This window comes from Pinus tabuliformis, chromosome 4_1, assembly GCF_031772625.1.
Source record: "Pinus tabuliformis cultivar Carrire ecotype Pingquan chromosome 4_1, CPIR1, whole genome shotgun sequence".
NCBI lineage: Eukaryota > Viridiplantae > Streptophyta > Pinopsida > Pinales > Pinaceae > Pinus > Pinus tabuliformis.
This window is the reverse complement of record NC_142303.1, coordinates 256,629,331-256,645,628: the sequence shown is the minus strand read 5'-3', so window position 1 is coordinate 256,645,628 and position 16,298 is coordinate 256,629,331.

Genomic DNA, 16,298 nt, shown 5'->3' with positions numbered 1-16,298 from the left:
AAACATCTAGTGTCTACTTAACATGCTTTAAATGTTCTTCCCATGTTTTGCTAAATATTAAAATGTCATCTAGATACACAATAACAAAATCATCAAGAAATGGTCTGAGTACATCATTCATTATTTTCATGAAAGTAGCAGGAGCATTAGTTAAGCCAAAAGGCATAACCAGCCACTCATACAATCCCTGCTTTGTTTTGAAAGTAGTCTTCCATGCATCTTGTTCTGCAACTCTGACCTGATGATACCCACTATGCAAGTCTAACTTGGAAAAATAAACAACTTCTTTCAATTAATCCAATAGATCATCTATGCGAGGAAGGGGATAATTATTTTTTGATTGTTATCTTATTCAGTGCTTAGTAGTCAATGCACATTCTCCACGAGCCATCTTTCTTTCTCACCAAAATGATTGGAGATCCAGATGGTGATGTACTAGGTCTGATGAACCCCTTCTCGAGCAACTCCTGCACCTGCTTCTTGATTTTTTCATTCTCTAAAGCGGACAACCTGTACATTCCAATGTTAGGAAATGGAGCATCTTGCTGTAAATTAATTTCATGCACTATTTCCTTTTTGGGTGGCAGGTCTTTAGGTTCTTGAAACAAGATATCATACTCTGAAACAACTTTTTCTAAATTAGCTTGCTGTTTAGCATCACAACCCTCAAATACATTGGTTTTATCAGGTTTCTTTTCCTTTACAACCATCAGTAAAAATTGTTTGCATGAATTTATCATTCGTTTCATCTACAAAGTATTCGATTCCATCTTTAACGAGTAGATACTTGTTCTCAGCCCTATAGAAAATAGCTTTTCTGTCATACAAGTAAGGACTTCCTAAAACAATTCCACATATATCCAAAGGAATTATGTCTAATTCAACCTCATCTACAAATGCTGACCCAAAATAAAACTTGAGTTTGCATTGTCTAGTCACTTGTAGTTGTGCTTTATCACTTAACCATCCTAATGGGTATGGTTTCTTGTGAGGTGTAGTCAGTAATCCCAACTTCTTTACAATTGCTTCAGAAATTAAATTTACTTGTTAGCCACTATCAAACAAAGTATCAATCTTTTGATGTTTGGAAATAACTCGAATATGGAAAAGCTCATCTCTTTTTCTCTTATTTTCTTCATCAATAGTAGATTGTGCAGAATTACTAGTAGATGCTTCAGAATTCTTACCTTTTATACCTGTCGCTACAATGGTTGTTTCATCTCCTAAGTCCAATCCCAAATCTTTCTGAATAGCTGCAACAGTCTTCTTCTTTTTTCCCTCGAACTTCTTAGGTCTCAGCTCCGGATGCAGAATCCAACAGTGCTCATCATCATGCGCATCCTTCTTATAGTGAGTGCATGAAGACTTGCTTTTCTGTGTAGTATTGGCCTTCCTTGCTTTCCATTTCTATTTTCTTTTCTCCTTATTCTTGCTTGCAGTGGGTTAGGATGATCTCCCAACTTTTGGGTTTTCATTCTTTCCTTTAGCTTCTAGATGTGTAGCTTGAACAGATACCTCATCTATACTAGTGGGATTAAACATGAGGATAGTGTGCCTCATGTAGCTGTGTAGACCACCGATGTACTTCAATAGAGTCTCAAGTGAGTCTAATGAGATTCCTAGAATCAAATCTCTCTCCCTAAATTCTTAGGTGTAACCTTGTACACTTTTCCCTTTCAACTATCGAAGAGTTTGCTAGCTCATCATGGCTTGTTGCATGTAGGCCAGTGGATAGAACTGCTTTTTGATTGTAGAAACAAATTCACTCCAGACAGAAAGAGTCTTAGCATGTCTCTTCACGTCAGCTTGGGTACTACCTTCCCACCAAACCAAGGCAGTGCCTCCAAGGCGTAGGCTGGCCAACTGAATCTTGCTCTTATCTGAATCAATACTCTGCACTATGCAGTAAACATCAATTTGTCTAATCCAATTGTCCAACTTTTCTACATTCAACTCTCCATCATATATTGGTAAATCAAATTTAACATCTAGTTTAATCAAAGATGTCCTCTTTTTATGTTCAGGGCTATTAGGAGGTGTGAGAAAGTTTTCTTCTTTCCCTTTGCCTTTTGAGTGGTCATGGAGGAGAGACTCTTATTCTCCTTTATCTTGTTTAGAGCCTAATGAGTCTTCATCTTTATGTTTTCTAAAGTCCTTATACATTTCCTCTACCATGGACCTTATGGCCAAGAAACTATCTATAAATTGAGGGTCTGGCCCCACAGAACCTTCCTCCAACATTGTCTTCTGAGGATAGACTCTTCCAATTTCAGGATTAGTTTTGACCAACTCTCCTTTTCCTAAGTTGAGCTTTGATCTAGTTAGCATTCAACAGCTAAATCCAGCACAAGCTTGTCTAACCTTAACAACCTATAAGCTCTCATACCACTTGATCTGAAAATCACTTATGTATGATCTCAGTTAATTAATGTAGGTATTACAGACTCATGCACTGGAGATATGCCTATGTTATTTTAAGCAACGAATTGATAAGATTGTGAAATACATAGGCAATTGGAAAACAATAAGAGAAACATAGCAAGCAAATGCAAAACACAACAATTTAATAAGGAGTTCACCCAATCCTCCTAGGCTACGTCTCCTGGTCTAACTTTCAGTGGTGGCCGTCTTTTATTGTGCCTTTAAGCAGAGTTTTTACAATGAGGAGCTCAATTTGAGTCTCTTGTAGCAGATGATGCTTAGTAGGGTGGTACTTGGATTCCCCAAGCAACTAGAGTACACAGACTCCCCCTTACCAAGTCTCGACCTCAACTGGTCTTAATGGGATGAGTCCAATTTGGTACTCAGTTGCCGACAGATATCCTCACAGGGATTGCTTGAACCTCTCAAGCCTTCTCAGTTCTGTCTGCTCAATGTTGCCTTAACTTTGCAGGTCAACTCGACTTCTCTATTCTCTGCTTCTTGCTTCACTCTCTATTCTATCTCTTATGTCTCCTTTCTATTCTCTGTCTATTCATGGCTTAAAGCCAATCCGTCCCTTGACTGTTCGCTTCCTCTTCCTGCCCTTCAGATCACCTGCCTCTGTCTGCTTAGAATTCCCTGCGTTTGTGTCATCACCACTGTGTAACGTTTCATAGAGAGGTGGCCACTTGCCCCCTCACGAACTGAGTGCTAGCTCTTCCTCGAATGATCGTTATTTTGGTTATGCGATGAAATGATTCATCCACCAACTCAGCAGTCATGTCGGACCCCAAATTTCATATGCCTCAGCCTATTCTTCCATCAAATCTGGTCTCCCATCGGGTGCAATCTCCGCCGTTTGATTTGGGTCCTCCAGATCCTACGGTCATTGCTTTTATCGCACGGGTGACTTGCTCGACCATTACCCTGCGATGAGAGTGGTTTTCTCTCTCATCCACTGGACACGTGCCATTCAGCATATGGCATTGCTTATTCCTCTGCCAAACCTGCTTACTGCCTGAAATGCCTCCGATATTCCGCCGGTTTTGGAGTGCGGGACCCTCCTGTCGGTTTTAACGCTTTTCCCACGGTTTTACCTATTTTCACATGACCGGGTGATGGGGCTTTTCCTTCTCTGAGGTTTTTAACTTGCTTGCGCATCATAAATGGCCTCTGTTTTCTGATCTAGACTCCCTATTTGCTAGTTTGCGCCACTGCGCGATCTCCATGGGCCAATAGTCAGCGCGCTTTGACCGAGGGTCCTCGTTGTTCCGTGCTGGCTGCAACTGCCACTGTCCAGAGGTCCTTCCTGATAGCTTCGCTGTTCACAAGATTTTGAAGTTCAACATTATTTGAAACAGTCATAGAACTCTGATAATTTTCAAGGATCCAATTCAGATCAATAAGACAAGGACGAGGCGTGAAATGAGACTCACCGCGCAGATCAGAGAATACAAGATCGATCAAGTCATTCTAAATTTGGGATCAGATGCGAATGTTCTACCAAAATAGATATGGGAGTGAATGGGGAGACCTGCACTGCAATGGTATCTGATTTAGCTGAGGATGGTGAATCAGGAGAAAATCATACCCATGGGGCAACTACAGGGAGTAACCGTGGATATTGAGGGAGCAAGCACGCTGGCAGATTTTGAAGTAATAGATATTGTTGATGATAGAAATCCCTACCCTATGCTCCTGGGAATTGACTGGGCTATTGATATGAATGGGGTAATCAATCTGAAGAAGCGAAAGATAGTATTTGAGAAAAAGTCACTACGCATAATAATACCCCTAGATCCTGCTCAAGGATCATGCTATACGGAACCAGTGCACGACTATGAGAGTGATACTGATCTGGACTGCATCTACAAGATAACAGTGCGAGACAAAGTCTGGTTGAATCCCACTGCGGATGGATGGATTACATGGGAGTGCGAGAGTTCCTGCACTTCATATTCTGACGAAGAAATAGAATGTTGAAAGAATCAATTACATGAAGTAACTACATTGAATTACAATATGATGACCCGGTCACTGCACTATGTGTCGTTAGAAGAAAGAAATCTGCCTACTTATGATGGTCTAAATGAGGTAGATACCTTCTTGGATGCATTTGAAAGGGAGGTGCCAGAAAAAAAATGCTTCAAGGCCTTGGACTGGGTACCGCATGCTATGCCCACAAGATGGTGGGGTACGCACAAAGGAAGCTTTGATGATTGGCGCGAATGTAGGAGAGTGATGCGAGCATAATTTGGGAAGCCTAAGATGTGATTGAAAGACAAGTATGATGGGTAGGATGATCCACGCGCGCATCTAGCAAAGTGGATGTAGGCCTTTAGAGAAGAGCCACAACCTAAGTGGGTGCACCTGTTCTGTCATACCCTGGATGTTATCCCAATGAACTGGTATATAGAAACAAAGCTCTTCCATGGGACAGGTGAATGGGATATCCTGCGTGAAGGATTCATGATGACATTCAGTTTTGAGGATGGATTTTATAGTATTGATGAAGCGCTACAAGAGGTGAAAAAAACCATCTTTAGGATACCGTAGGATTCTTTAGACCTGATTCAACTTGAATGGGCTACTCAGCTGAGTCATGCAATAGAATTTTATAATGTAACTGCTGAAGGGAGGATCAGGATCCATGAAATATTAACATTCCAGAAACAGAAGGCCACCACGAGGTTAAGGGACCACAGATTGATAACCCTGATATAACCGCGCCGATGAGAACTAAACAAGTGAACATTGGTATGGATGCAGAACCAAAATTCGTGAAGATTGGAGACTACTGGGATGACGAGACGGTGGATAAGGTTGTTGAATTACTCCGTGAATATCAAGACTTATTCCCAACCAAGTTTATGGATTTGAAAGGAATAATCAGAAATCTAGGAGTAATGAAGATCATGTTAAAACCTGATGCAAATCCAGTTAAGCAGAGGCCTTACTGCTTAAATCTGAAATACAAGGAGAAGGTCCACATAGAACTAGACAAAATGCTCACAACAGGCATCATTGAGCCTGTGGAAGAATCCGATTGGGTAAGTCCAATGGTGGTGCAAGAGAAGAAGCAGAAGGATGAGATAAGGATATGTGTGGATCTTAGAAAACTGAATGATGTTTGTGTGCATGATCCTTTCCCAACTCCATTCACAGATGAAGTGTTGGACAATGTAGGTGGTCAAGAAGCGTATTTTTTCACCAATGGGTTTGTTGGGTACCACCAAATCAAAATCGCATCAGATGATAGGAGCAAGACAACCTTTGTGACTGAATGGGGTTGCTTTCAATATACTGTAATGCCATTTGGATTGAAGAATGTGCCTACTATCTTTTCGTGCGTGGTTGTTGTGGCATTCAAGGAATATATTCATAAGTTCCTGGAGGTCTATTTTGATGACTGGATTGTATTTGGGCTAGTTAAGCACCATGTAGCGAGCTTGCGTCTGATGCTAAATACCTGTCGAAGATACCAAATCACGCTCAACCTTAAGAAGTGTATATTTTTTGTTCCTTTTGGGAACCTATTGGGACATGTGGTTTGCAGACAAGGGCTGATGGTAGACCCCGCAAAGATCATGGTGATTCTAAACTTGGAAGCGCCAAGAAGTGTGAAATAGTTGCGCGCTACTCTGGCACATACGAGATATTACAGAAAGTTTATCAAAATCTATGCCCATATCACTGCGCCGATGGAAAAATTATTGAAGAAGGATGTCTCATTTTTCTGGAACGATGACTACAAGAAAAGCCTGGATATATTGAAATAAAATATGGTTACCATGCCGATTCTAGTCTTCCCAAACTAGAAGAAAGAATTTCATGTACATGTTGATGTGTCATGTATAGCGTTGGGGTTAGTACTAACACAAGATGATAGAGAAGGCTTGGAACACCCTATCGCATTCACAAGCTGCAGATTATCCAAAGTAGAGAAGAACTATTCCACCACTGAGCACAAAGGGCTAGCTATGGTGTGTGCGCTCCAGAAGTATCGACACTACTTGCTAGGAGGGCACTTTAAGATGTATACAGATCACTCCACGCTAAAGTACTTGGTCAATAAGCCTGTGTTGGGGGGGCGAGTTTGCAAATGGCTTTTATTGTTCCAAGTGTATGATTTTGAAGTTGTTGTAAAGCCTGGACGATTGAATGCAGGACCTGACCAACTGTCACACATTGAGACAAGGGAGGAACCTACTAGTTTAAAGGAAGGATTACCTGATGTGCAACTCTTTGTTGTGCGCATCAAGGATGGACATTTTGAGGATATAATACACTTTCTAACAACTAGAACTACGCCAAAGGGATACTCTATCCAATAGAAGAAGGAGTTACGGGTGCGTGCGATAGACTTCTTTGTCATTGCTGGGCATCTATACAAGATGGGGAATGATGAAATACTGTTAATGTATGTACCTGAGTTTGAACGAAGCAGCATCCTTGCGGACGCTCATGGGGGCACCGCAAGAGGACATTATGCAGAAAGAGCAACCATGTAGAAGATTCTACGTGCTAGGTTGTGGTGGCCAATCCTTCATCAGGATTCAAAAGCAGATTGCAAGGCATACGACGTATGTCAAAGAACAGGTAAGCCATCGTAGAGGGATGAAATGCCTTTGAATCCATAAATGATGTTGCAACCTTTCGAAAAGTGGGCAATAGATTTTGTAGGATCTATTCAGCCTCAAGGGAAGACAGGAGCAAGGTATATTATCACTGCAACAGAGTATTTGACTCGTTGGGCAGAAGTGCAGTTGATGAAGGATTCCACATGTGAAAATGTAGCGAAGTTTCTATTTGAACATGTACTGACACAATTTGGATGTCTGAAGATTTTGATAAGCGATCGCGGTACACACTTCCTGAATGAGAGGATCAGTGCACTAACATATGAATTTCAGGTGTATCATCAAAAGAGCACACCTTATCACCCACAGGCTAATGAGATAGTGGAGGCATTCAACAAAGTGATTGAAAAGACGCTTACCAAGGTATCCAATGCTCAGCGAAGTGATTGGGACCTATGCATACCTATAGTGTTATGGACTTATCGAATGACATGCAAGAAGCTGATGGGATAAACACCTTTTAGGCTTGTCTATGGAGTGGAAGCCATAATTCCTATGGAATACATTGTGGCTAGTCTACACATAGTAGCGCTCACAGGTATGATAAATCGTGGAGCCCTAAAGGAGAGGCTCAGGTAGTTGGATGAGCTCGAAGAAGAATGATTTTTGGCTGGATTTCACAAGCAGGTCCAAAAGCAGCATGAAAAGGCATGGCACGATCAACACATAAAGCTGCGCACATTCAAGGTAAATTATCTAGTTTTGTTGTATGATAGTAAGTTTGATAAATTCCCTGGAAAGTTCAGGATGCACTGGTTAGGGCCATATGTTATTAAGGATATTACCAATGGAGGCATGGTACAGCTGGTCAAGTTAAATGGAGAACCCTTCCCAGGAAAGCTAAATGGCAATCGCTTAAAGCCATACACTAGTGATGTGACCATATGGAAGTAGCATAGTCTTAGCACTCCATGCAGCTGAAAGGAGGTGCGGGACTATAAACTACACTACCTAGGAACTGCGTGATGTCAGGACCGCGCATAGCAGTGAAGTGTCAGAGTGCCCGTGACAACACGAAGACAGCTACGCTAGTGCATAGGTCTACCGAAAAGTGACCGTTAAAGTCACTATTCATGATTTGATGGTTGGTTTCAGGCCAAATGGAGCGGGCGGCAGGCATTTAAGGTGAACTTTATGGGTTAGATTCTTGAAAATCTATCACCAACCTAGCATGGGCTGAATGTGGGGGGAACGGTCAAATTCAAATTCAAAAGGCCCTGTAAATTACAAGTGGTTGTCCAACGAAAAACACTTGGCATTTTAAGAACTGAGTTGTTTCGCGCTCATGTATACATGAATTGAGACTTATTCGAGACTCTGAAAGCGAATTCATTGTTTGAGCAACTGTTAGAGACACTGAAAAAATTGTGGAATAACGCTATGTTAGAACCCGCAGAAGCCATGGACATAGGAGTAGTGACAACCGAGGAAGTCGCGCAGGAAATTGCGGAAGTGGAAGTTCTAGAGAGCACCAGAGCGATAGTTGAGGTTCCTAAATTTCCCAGAACATCGAGACCTAAGAAGGATAAGTAGGCTATGATCCTGGTGCACGTCTCACCCAGAAATCCATAGAGGACCAAGCTCACCTTGCAGGAATAGGGGAAGGCCATTAATCTAGATGCCTATAGGGAGGAATCTAAAGAAATCCTGGTGGATGAGGAGGATGAAGAAATGGAAGTTGAAACCCAAGGTGTCGACCCTATTACCTGTTACCTGAATATGTTCCTCTGTGAAAGGGCAAAGCTAAAGTGCCAAAGGACATACATGAGAGCAAGAGCTCACTGCAAACTCGCTGTTACTAGACGATGTTGTTTTTTAGGGACCGCACCTGGGGTGGGTTCCTGTGTTGAAGTTTGAAGACTGGGACCTCGCAGACCATGAGAAGTTCCCACATTTAGTGACTAAGAAGCTAATGTGCTAGAGGATTGGCGCAAATGTTGGAACAATTCAATTGAAGTTGCGGACATGGCTCAAAGGTGTAGAGAAAGCCAGATTTCTTAACCTGTTATGGTTGCCGCATTACCACCATGCCCCAGTGACTGTCTTCATCATCAGGCCACTGCTCTTCTTCGTGCATTATGGGTGTTTGTGGCTAGAGGAGCCCATCCCCATCACAGACCATCTGATTCACCAGATTACATGGCTGCCTTACTCAGGAGAGGATCCACCCAACATTTCAGAGGGAAAAGGCGGCAAGTTGGCCCTCAGAGAAATGATGAAGAAGAAGTTCAAGTTGGAGAAGAAGAAGCGAGGGTATGCCATCTCCAGCATCAGCAACCCTGTAGTCAAGGCCGCAACACAAATATTGGTAGGGAAGGTGATGCAGAAGTGCCACGCGGATGAGGTGCCCGCACCAGTGGTTGCACTAGCAGCCCAATGCACAAAAGGAGTCCAGTTAAACTGGGTGAACTATCTATGTGGCGAGTTCCTTGAAAACTATCGCGAGGCAAAGGAGCAGGGAAGAACATTTCATTATGCATGACTCCTATTATCGATAGTAATGGTGGCATGGGAACTACCCGAAGATAGCCAATTTCCTTCGGTCGCACCGGACCTTCCAGAGACAGTGAAGTATGCTTCACTGTGGGTGACCAAGGACACACAGCGAATCAAAGAAAGTAAGATCTTTTGGGTACTAATGGAGATGAATATTTGGATGGGGATCAATCGCAAGCTGTGGTTTTTGCCCAAAGTATATGCCAGTCTATAGAGCTTTGCAAAGTTCAAAGCAAATTTCTACCATGTTTTTATCAGGGAGTGGAAGGACCCTAGAAAGACATGGCACAAATTACTGTACCTGGTGATTGACGATGTGATATTTGTAGTACTTCAGTCTTGGTTGCCAGAGTGGCGTGCCCCAGCTAGCTCTGCGGTCGAAACGGACAAGTCCTCCATGCAACGCAAGAAGGAAGAGACAAAGCTTCGGATGGCATGGCTAGCGGAAAAGCGCAAGAAAGAGGAAGCAGAGGCTAAGGTCCAAGCAGTTCACGACACTGCGAAATTGGCCAAACAACAGAAAACAAGGGAAGAAGAGCGCGAAGGATAGAAGTCACCTTCACCTGGGACTAGAGTAGAGACAGAGATAGAACAAGGTGGCATGGACCCATAGACAACATCCACCCAACTCAAGCATCCGCGACCATGAGAGAAGGCAGTAATCCAAAAGAAAACAAAGGCATCCAAGATGTCCTTCGACCCAATCACCCTCACTAAGGGGGATTTGCATGACATCGACGAAACAATGAGGGATGTCCCCATGGAGGCCCTCCAACAGTTCAAAGAATAGCAGTAGCTAATATTGGGGGCTCTTCGAATAGAACTACAAGAGTTGCAGGTTCACACTCCATAGGCTGGCACAGTGTCCACCAGCCTCACGATCAGAACTTCAGCTGCCAAGGAGACGTTGCGCACAAGGGTGACTAAAATGATAGTGCTACCAGATGGAGCATTCACTGCAGAGAATGAGACCAATAGGCCCACAGTCAGCAGTTTGAAAGGGGTTGGATTAAATATGGTCCCACTCCCTCGAGAGACACTCTATCTCTTACATGATGGAGTCACCGCAGAACTTCGGGCCAGGGAGAGTCATGCTCTACAGGTAATGAGTGAGAAGTGCATCAACATTGAGCAGTTGGGCCTATAGCACAATGAAGAAGTAGAGTAGAATAAGTAGATAATGCAAGTAGTGGAGGAAGCCTATCGGATGGTCCCAGAGTTGGATATTCAGGTAGAAGAATCAGTGGAGACGCACATCCATAAGTTGGCCACATGGGTGCGCGACGCTCAAGCAGAGATGGCCGGGGTTCAACTAGAGCTGAACCTACAGATCACAGAACTATAGTTGAAGGCTTAGCCTTCAACTCCACTAAAGATCAGGGAATAACATACCACCGTGGTCACAACAGCAACAGTGATGGTTGACACTACAATGGAAGACTACATGCAGCTCTTCGAACAATCATTAGAGGTCCTAACCACCCTGCAGGAGGACCCAAATGTAGAGCACCTAGAAACAATGGTGTGCAAGCTCTAGTAGAGGTATGACAAGGTAAAAGGGACTGCACAGATGGTTGCCCTTACGCAAAGGCTTGCATGGATGTAACAAGCAAAGGTGCTCAAGGAACAGGTGGATGCCGCTCGGCACAAAGAAGTGGTCTTAAAAGCATGCCTATAGCCATGGATCGACGAGGCTTATGCAATTACAACATCCATTAAAGGAAAGCTCTCGAAACTGCAGGCAGCTCAGCAAAATATTTAGAGCAGCAGTTCAGCAGCAGTCACTGAACAATGCATGGAAGAAGTCTAGCAGGCAGTCGCTCAGTGTGCTGCCGAAGTTGCGGTGATCCAAATAGAGCTGGGAGGTCTTCGCACTAAGATCTCCGCACCTGAAAAGTGACTCGAGGGTGAGTCACGATGTTTGTGTTGGGGGCCTGTTGGGCACAGGATCCCCCATGGGTAGTTTTGGGGCTAAAATCCCATATTTTGGTCCAATTATGTAATACAAATGTAAAGACTCCACATTTTGTGGTCATGGAGCATGTAGTTGTTAAAGAGTCATAAGGTTGTCTGCCCTTATTTTGATAATGTAATTTCAGTTGTAAAAGATCTACCCATGGTCCACAGACCATGGGATTTTATAAATAGAACGAAGCTCTAAGTAGTTAAGAGACACAAAGAAATCAATGATGAAGAATTGAGTCATATCTTTGGAGCAGAAGTCTAGGTTGGGTCATAGCATAGGTAAAGGCTCTACAGCTAAGTGCGCAGGGCGAGTTGAGTCTGTAATCATCTGGAATTATCAATGAAGAGAAGTATTCTATAATTTTTGTGTCTTTATTTCTTATTTATGCATCTGTTATATTGGGTATGAATTTCACCTCTAATACTCATATGATGCGTGAATATATGTAAAGGCGTCAGTTAAGTGAATGAAAGTAAGAACATTTGTTTATGCGAAGCTAACTAGGATCTATTAATAAATCAAGTAAGATACTTAGCATAGTTTAGGAGATATCGCAGTTCACTTCCCTAGCAGCGTGAAAGGACTTTAGCCCCTGGTTACGGCTGCGTGGAAGTTGATTGTAACATTTCACGAAGGTACTGAAGGGTAGAGCATAGGGATAAGCAAACTGCATGAAGGCAGGTATAGTTGGAATAAACCGACATCAAAACCATCTCAAGGGTGCAGAAACTTGGCTCCAGCATCCCCCCATACTGCTTCGAGTGAGACTTCAGTCCATGCTCCATAGGCTGACGCCAAAAGGGCCAGTAGTGTAGGGATTTGTTTAGCTAACTAACGTTGAACTTGGGTTAGGCCCCCTTAAGCCAACAAGTAGCCTTGTCCTCTAAGGCTAAAGATGTGGAAACTGCTGAAGAATAGTGGTTGGTTCCCAGGTTGCATCTTCTGGAGAGGTGTCTTTCCACTTGATGAGGATAACCTTAATCGTGAGGCCGCAGAGAGGTCATTCACGAGTATCGAGGACTTGTTCTGGTTGGACCCAAAGTGAGACTTCCTCATCCTATTCAAGTAGACTTGTTTAAACTCTAAAATTGTTCCCCACCACTTTCTTTAGGCATGATACATGGAATACTAGATGGATTTTTGAAGTAGAAGGCCAGGCCAATTTGTAGAAGACAACTCCTATGTGCTAAAGTATCTAATAAGATCCAAAGGAATTTTGGTGCTAGTTTATGGCAACCCTTTTCTTTGAGATATGTTTTCTTATATGGTTGGAGTCATAGGAATACCTGATCCCCTTCTTGAAATGTGTGCTTGGAATGATGTTGATCTTCCTAATACTTCATTTGGTTTTGTGCTTGATGTAGATTATCTTTGAGATGAGCTATCCTGGGTACATTTCTTTAGGAGTTGACCAACTTCCTATACTTTAGAACATCCAGGGATATAAGAAATAGGCGAAGGTGGGAGTTGGCCATACAATGCCTCATATGTAGTCATCTTTGTGGCTTCATGATAGTTACTATTATACCACCATTTAGCTAAAGGTAGCCATTGTACCCATTGATGCTACTTTTTTGAAGTGAAGCACCTTAGATATGTCTCCAAATATTTGTTGATTGTTTCTGTTTGACTGTTAGTTTGGGGATGATAGGTAGTACTTAGTTGGAGTTGCATGCCTTGTAGCTTGAAAAGTTCTTGCCAAAATTTGATGGTGAAAGTGAGGTCACGATTAGAAACAATGGAGGTTGGCATGCCATGCAATTTGAAGATCTAGTCCAAGAAAACTCGAGGCACCAAAGTGGGTGTAAATGGGTGTGGTAGAGCACAAAAATTAGCATATTTAGAAAGTTTGTCCACAACCACCATGATGATTGATTTGTTTCCTAACTTTCAGAGACCAATGATGAAATCCAAGGAAACATACATCCAGATAGAGTCAGGGAGTGGAAATGATTGTAAGGTTCCCGGTAACTTAACTATCTCGCCTTTGTTGCGTTGGCACACATCTCATTCAGGTACAAAAGTAAGAATGCCATTTTTCATGTCAGTCCAAAAGAAATAATGATTTGTGCGAGCATAAGTCTTCTGAAACGCTGAATGTCATGCAATTGGAGATGAGTGCAGGTCATCAAAGATGTGGGTTTTGAGGGCAGATGTCAGTGATAAAACCACTCAATCCTTGCAGCGAAGAATCTCATCCTTCCAAGAGTAGTCAGCTAAGGAATTAGGATCTTCTCTCAAATTTTTGATGAGTTGGGAAAGTGATGGGTGGGAGAACCATTCCTTGTGGGCCTCTTCAATCCAATCTAGGATGGGTAGAGAGAGTGATAACACGATGCTCTCATCCTCAAATTGGAGCAATAAAGCATCAACTACTACATTTTCACACCCGTTCTTGTAAATTATCTCATAATCATATCCCAGCATTTTGGCAAGCCATTTATTTTTCTGTGGTGGTGATAGATGCTGCCCCAAAAAATATTTTAGGCTTTGATGGTCCATGCGGATTTGGAAACACTGCCCCAACAAGTATGACTGCCAAGTGTCTACTGCATGTAAGATGGCCATCATTTCTTTCTCATAGGTAGATTGACCCAGATGTTTTCCACTAAGTTGTTGGCTAGTGAAAGCCAATGGTCTACCTTCCTACATTAATACAAGGCCAATACTAATACCGAAAGATTCACATTCAATCACAAAATATTTGGTGAAGTCTGGTAGGGCCAATACGGGAGTGGAGCACATGGCCTATTTGAGAGCGAAGAAGGCATGCTGAGTTGCATCAGTCTAGAGAAATGATTTTTTCTTGAGAAGATTAGTGAGGGGTCTAATAATGCGACCATAATTGTGGACAAATTTGTGATAGTAGCCTGTGAGACCCAAGAATCCCCTCAAAATATTCAAGGTTTTTGGTTGGGGCCAATCTTGCATTGCCTGAATATTTTTCGGATCAACACTCACTCCTTCACAGCCCACAATGTGTCCCAAATAGTCAATTTCTTCGATGCCAAAAGAGCACTTGGATAATTTGACAAATAATTTGTGATTGCGGATCAATTGCAATATCTAGTCTACATGTTGAAGATGTTTTTCCCAGGTTATGTTGTAGATGAGAATGTCATCAAAGAAGACCAGGACAAATTTCTAGAGATATGGTTTTAGCGGGTGATTCATGAGGCTTTGAATAGTAGATGGAGCATTACAGAGACCAAATGGAATGACCAAGAATTCATAATGGCCTTTGTGAGTTTGGAAGGCAATCTTAGGAATGTCTAGTTCCTTCATGTGTATTTGGTGATAGACCGAGCGAAGGTCTATCTTGGTACATAATTGAGCACCATGAAGTTCATTAAGTAGATTATCAAAAGCCTAGAATAGGAATTTTTCCTTGATAGTAAGCTTGTTGAGGGCCCGAAAGTCTGGACACATGCACCATTCACCATATTTCTTTAGATCCATGACCACTGAAGATGAATAAGGATTGATGTTATGATGAATAACATCGACTTCGAGGAGTTCCTTGATGATTTTTTCAATTTCATTATTTTGGGCAAAAGGATATCGATATGGGAATACATTAGGTGGTTGGGCCCCCGGGATCAAAGGGATTTTATGATCATCTTCACCCCTAGAGGATGGAATCTCTTAGGTTTTTCAAAGGCTCTTCAGTGGTGATCTAAGATTTGTTGCATCTTAGGATGAATATGAGGAGTAGTGGATTCAATGGCCTAGATGGAATTAAATTGGGAGACTACTCTGTGATGGCTCTTTTCTAAAAACTTCTCCATTCTATGCGAGCTGATGATAGTAGGAGCACTTGCCTCGTGTCCCCTTAATGTATGAATGTGGTCATTTAGCTTAAAGCTCATATATAACTCCTAGAAATACATTGTGATAGGGCCCAATGTGTGAAGCCATTTAGCACCCAAAATAATGTCACAAACACCCATTTCAATAGCAAACATGTGGGTCTCTAGGTGGTAGTCTCCCATCTGAAGCTTAATATTTCCACAGCGGCCTTCACATTTCATGTTCCCCCCATCAACGATAAGGACTTGGAAATTAGATACCGCCCACACAAAGCAATGAAAAACTTTTGCGACTCTCTTATGGATAAAGTTATGAGTGCTACTAGTATCAATCAATACCACTATTGGTTGATGTTTAATAAAGCCCCAGAATTTAAGAGTCTGAGGTGAAGAAATGTCAGCCAAGGCATGTAGTGAAATGAACGGCTCATTTAGCATAGTTGTGAGATCATTGTCAGTTTGGGTTTCGCTACTTCTTCTTGAGGCACCTTAAGGGATGGAGCTTCATCTACTGAGATGTTATCAGTAACATTAATTTGGAATAATTTTGGCTCCTTACATTTATGTCCATGAGATTACTTGTCATCACAGTAGTAACATCGTCCTTGTTTTCATCTTTCAGCCATTTCTGTTGGTGACACATTTTGAACCTTAAGTGTTTGGGTGGGGCCTTGAGCTTGGGTGGGACGCACCTTGGTGACAAAATTTGGACGATTGGATAAGGAATTTAAGGCGATATCCACATCTAAGGCCTTGCGGCATGTGTCCAACCAAGTAATTGGGTGGTGCATCCAGACATAGTCTTGAATGGCTTCTTTGAGGCCACTAATGAAACATTCCAAGTATAAGTCATCTCCTAGACCATCAGTTTTGATGGCCAATTGCCCAAAGGTTGTACTATAGTCCTTTACTATACCCGTTTTCTGGAGCTTTGAAAGATGGCCCAAAAAATTAGATTCCCGGTCA